The sequence below is a fragment of the Heterocephalus glaber genome, unplaced genomic scaffold (assembly GCF_053883595.1).
Source record: "Heterocephalus glaber isolate CG9 unplaced genomic scaffold, H.glaber_assembly_v1.0 deba00000331, whole genome shotgun sequence".
Taxonomy (NCBI): domain Eukaryota; kingdom Metazoa; phylum Chordata; class Mammalia; order Rodentia; family Bathyergidae; genus Heterocephalus; species Heterocephalus glaber.
The window spans coordinates 15,072,837-15,078,350 of NW_028258142.1; the positions used below are offsets into that span (position 1 = coordinate 15,072,837).

The window sequence follows — 5,514 nt, forward strand, 5'->3', positions numbered from 1 at the left end:
AGGGTGAAATTACAACAGACTCAGCAGAAATCCAGAAGATCATCAATACCTACTTCCAGAACCTATATGCCAATAAGATAGCAAACACAGAAGAAATGAACAGATTCCTAGAAATGTATGAATTACAAAGTTGAATGAAGAATGCCTAAAAATTCTAAACAACCCAATATCAACCAAAGAAATTGAAAATGTAATTAAAAACCTAACAACTAAGGAAAGCCTGGACTCTGATGTCTTCACTAAAGAATTCTACAAGACATTTGGAGAGGAACTGCTGCCACTACTGTTTAAACTCTTCAATGAAATTGAAAGGGAAGCAATACTCCCAAATTCATTCCTAGAAGCAAGCATCACCTTGATCCCCAAAGCAGAGAAAGACCCAGCCAAAAAGGAGAACTATAGGCCAATCTCACTAATGAACATAAATGCAAAAATCCTTAGTAAGATACTGGCAAATAGAATCCAGAAGATCATCAAGAAGATCATGCACCATGATCAACTGGGATTCATCCCAGGGATGCAGGGATGGTTCAACATATGCAAATCAATCAACGTAATACACTATATCAATAGAGCCAAGTACAAAAACCATATGATTATCTCCATAGACGCAGAAAAAGCATTTGACAAAATCCAACATGCATTTATGATAAAAATTGTTGGGAGCAATGCTACATAATTCTAGGGATAAATCATTTGGTTAGCCCAGTTCTCTTGCCTACAGCCCACCTACAGAATAACTCCAGTTTGGCCTCCGGTCACAACTGAGACTTCAGTGATCCAGTGATGCTCTGATTCTCCAGGACAAGAAACATCCTGGGAGAACAAACATCTGCTCAGTTCCTCATTGTTCTTGGACTGATTAACATCTTGTTTGCCGGAGATGTACTGAACTCTCTGCAAGCCTTTCTTTACACCTTGTTTATCCCAATCTGAACTATTGAACTCTCTGCAAGTCATTTGTTACATTTGTTTCTCCCGATGTACTGACTAAAAGGTGTGGTAAGCTGGGGGCTTTGTCTTTGCTGCCCAGAGCAGCACTCATCAGAACCAAAGCTCAGCTTCTTCTCAGTCTCATTTTTCTACCTTTCCTGTAATTTGCCGTGTGCTGCCGTGGCTCGCAGGAGACCAGGACTCACTGCAGAGGTTCTGGTAATGTCCCCTTCCCCTGTCCCCTGCAAAATACCCTACAAAAAATTGGAACAGATGGTCTCTACCTCAAAATGATAAAAGCCATCTATGAAAAACCAACAGCTAATATCATACTAAATGGTCAAAAACTGAAATCCTTCACATTAAAATCAGGAACAAGACAAGGATGTCCACTATCACCGCTCTTGTTCAATACAGTTCTGGAAACATTAGCCATGGCAATTAGACAAGAGAAAGAAATAAAAGGAATAAAGATAGGAAATGAAGAATTCAAATTGTCATCATTTGCAGATGACATGATACTCTATATAGAAGACCCCAACAACTCCACCAAAAGTCTTCTAGACTTAATAACCAAATTCAGCCAAGTAGCTGGTTACAAGGTCAACACACAAAATTCAATAGCTTTCCTCTACACAAATGACAGACTCACTGAGAGAGAAATAGGGCAAATAATTCCTTTCACAATAGCATCCAAAAAACTGAAATACCTAGGAATCATCCTAATGAAAGAAATCAAAGACCTCTTCTCTGAAAACTATGGCACTCTGAAAAGAGAGATTGAAGATGATATCAGAAAGTGGCAGACATCCCCTGCTCCTGGGTAGGAAGGATTAATATAGTGAAAATGGCCATATTTCCAAAACTGCTATATAGATTTAATGCAGTTCCAATTGAGATCCCAGCAGCATACTTCACAGACCTTGAGAAAACTATTTGAAAATTCATTTGGAACAAGAAGGGACCCAGAATATCAAAAGCAATTCTAGGTAACAGAGACATGGCAGAGGGTATCACAATCCCCAACCTGCAACTATACTACAAAGATACTGTGATAAAAACAGCTTGGTACTGGCAAAGAAGCAGACCTGAGGACCAGTGGAACAGATTAGAAGATGCTGAAACAAAACCAGACACACTCAGCCCTCTTATCTTAGATAAAGGAGCCAAACACCCTTACTGGAGGATAGATAGCCTCTTTAATAAATGGTGCTGGAAAAATTGGCCTTCAAGTTGCCAAATATTAAAACTAGACCTATATCTCTTGCCATGCCCTAAGCTAAAATCAAAATGGATTAATGATCTAAATATTAAAATAGAAACGCTGAACAAGTTGGAACAGAGGTTAGGTAGAACTCTTGAAGACATTGGTGTAGGAAAAGATTTTATGAACAAAACCTCAGTTGCCCATGAACTAGCACAGATGATCAACAAGTGGGATCTCTTCTTATTAAAAGGCTTCTCAGCAGCAAGAGAAACCATCAGCAGTGTGAAAAGACAACCCGCAATGTGGGAAAAAAATCTTCCCCTGCTGTTCCTCAGACAAAGGTCTACTATCTCAAATGTATAAAGAACTTAAAAAGATTAGACCTCGCAAATTTAAAGACCCAATCCAAAAATGGGCATCTGAAATGAACAGACATTTCTCAGCAAAGGAAGTAGAAATAGCAAAGAAATACATGAAAAAATGTCCAACATCACTGGTCATTCGAGAGATACAAATGAAAACAACGCTGAGATTCCACCTCACTTCAGAAAGAATGGCTGCTATCATGAAATCAACCAATAACAAATGCTGGTGCGGCTGTGGGGAAAGAGGAACACTGCTCCACTGCTGGTGGGAGTGTAGACTGATGGAGATACCTCAAAGAACTAGAAGTGGAAGTCCGGTTTGACCCAGCTGTTCCCCTGCTGGGTATCATCCCCAAAGAATTAAATGAATCATACCACAGTGATATATGTGCACCCATCTTCATAGCAGCACAGTTTGTGATAGCTAAAACTTGGAAGCAGCCCAAATGCCCATCACCTGTGGACTGGATAAAGAAAATGTGTTTTTTTAATGAAATGGAATACTACTCAGCCATAAAAATGAGAAATTAAAGACATTTATAGCTAAGTGGATGCACATTGAGGCAATACTCTTAAGTGAAATAAATAGGACACACATGTATAAATACTGAATAGTTTCTCTGGTGTGAGAAACTTAAAGTGTAAAGAAGGACTAAAATGTATAATAGGTAATGTGAAATAGGAAGAAAGGCGGCAAAGGGGAAGGAAGTGGGAGGGGTAGGGAGAGGAATGCAGGGTATGGAATTAATGAGAAAATGGAAAAATAGGAACAAAATCTTTGTAAATTGGGAGGAATGGATTGGTTGAAGGGAGGGCAGGGCAAGGGTGAAAAATAAGAACCAAGAGAGATTATGTAAAGGTGCAAATTTCCGAAGATGAATGTCATTATATTGTATACCTGAAATGTACCAATGATTAGAATGAATAATTGATAATGCAAAATAGGAAGCAAAGGTCCAAATGGGAGGGGTAGTGGGAGGGGCAGGGGAAAGGAAAGAAGGGAAAGGAAAAATAATGAGAAATGGAAATAAAGTCTTTGTAAATAGGGAAGGGTGGAGGGGGTGAAGTGGGGATTAGGAATGGGGAAAAACTAAGAACCAAAATGCGTCATGTAAAGGTACAAGTTCCCAATGAGAAACGTTATTGTGGTATATACCTAAAATTTACCAATAAAAGAATTAAAAAAACATTAAAAGCTAGTAAATGCAGAAATTTAAAGAGAATAGAAAAATGCTGACAACAGGTTATTTGAATTGTCCACTTTCCAAATATCCAAAACATTGCTTATAGCACTGTTTTCAGTGTAGCTTGTAAAACCCAAAAATTCTGACTTCTCTTCACTAGTCTGAAATAAAACCAAGAGGAATTTTACTGGTGAACTACAAATTCCCTTTTCTTCTTTTATAATAAGAAATTCAGTTATTTTCTTATCTGATTCAGCATTTGGTTCCAGATTTTCTTTTTTATTTCATCCTAATAATATCCTCACTTCTCAGTGGATCTTACTGGAAGGTAAATTATCCATATTTTTGATGTTACATTGAGTTCCACAGGAGGATGACAGGACAGGACTTTTGTCTTTACTGTAAGGTGCTCTTTTGAGCTGTTTATTGTTAACAGATCAGAATCATGATCAAATATTGAATGATGGTTTTTTGCTGGAAAAACCATAGTATGTGATTTTTATTTTGGATAAGAAATATTATTATTCATCTTGAAAGGAGAAACTTGTACAGATGTCTGTAGACTACTAGGATATTCATTTGCAATTAATTCATGTTCAAATATGTCAAGAATGCAATCCTGTTTGTTTTTACATGGAGGTACATGTGTAAAATTCTGTTTTGTGAAATTTTCAGCTGCATTTATCATGGATCATTCATTAATCATTTTATCATTAAGTCCTTTCAATTCATTTGAAGGGAAAGGGATAGGCTCTGAAATAAACACTAGATTTTCTTTGGGTTTCTGGGTTTCTTCAACAAGGAAAGTCTGCTTAATCATCTGTACATTATTTTCCCTGAAGTCTTTCTGATAAATATATTGCAAGTCTAGTCTTTCCTTTGGTTGAGTCTGTTTCTCGACATTAGAAGAAATTCGAAAAAAGGATCCAACACTCTATTTTATTCTTTTCTTTTTACGTGTGTGTTTTTCATTTTCCACAAAATCAAAAATTAATTTAGACACAATATCATCAACAACTTGGTACTGCTTACTTCCTACAAAGCTTCTGTGCTGCTCACTGAGAAAGTGCTTAGTTTAACCTGAGCTTGCTTTTGGTTGCTAGCTGGTTTATCTACATCAAATGGACTGCAGGGCTTCTGAAAAGAATAATTTCTAAAAGGCATATTGGTCAGCTGAAGATAAAAATACATTTTTTAATTTTTATTTTGTATCTCTTAAGCCCCAATATTTGGGAGTTTGTTCTTTTAATTATGTCTTATAATTATTGGAATTTTGTTCATAAATTCTAATTGTTGCTTCATTATTGTCTAAAATAATTTATGAATTTTGTGTTGAGGGAGTAAAATTCCTTCTTCTCCTTGGTGCAATCAATTAATAAATCTTTCCACTGAATTTCTTTTTATTTGACATATTGAGAATTTCATTTATGAAATTTAGGTTTGGTCCTTTTTTAGCATCTTTAATATTTTGTTGAAATACTCTTCCATATCTCTCAATGTCATTCTTTGTTCATTCTTCTATTTATTTGTATCCTTCTTGATGTCATTGAACATTTAAAAATTGATCTTTTGAATTCATTGTCTGGCTTTCCATCCATTTTGATATCTCTGTGTTCAGTTACTGAAGAGTTATAAAACTTTTGAGGAGTCATATTGTCTTGTTTGTTCATAAACCTTATATTTGTACATTGAAATTTGTGCATCTGTTAAGATGACTATCTCCCATCTTTATATGAGGATGTTTCTAGTGTGCATACTTCATTGGGAGAATCAGTCCTCTGTTCCACTCAGAGAAACTAAATAAAACCACAGTAACTCTTACAAC

General features: G+C 36.2%; 1 pseudogene; it reads right to left on the reverse strand.

Moving 5' to 3' along the window:
* Window positions 1-3,718: 3,718 nt before the first annotated feature.
* On the reverse strand, window positions 3,719-4,895 carry LOC101719785 (protein DBF4 homolog A pseudogene; annotated as a pseudogene).
* Window positions 4,896-5,514: the final 619 nt, after the last annotated feature.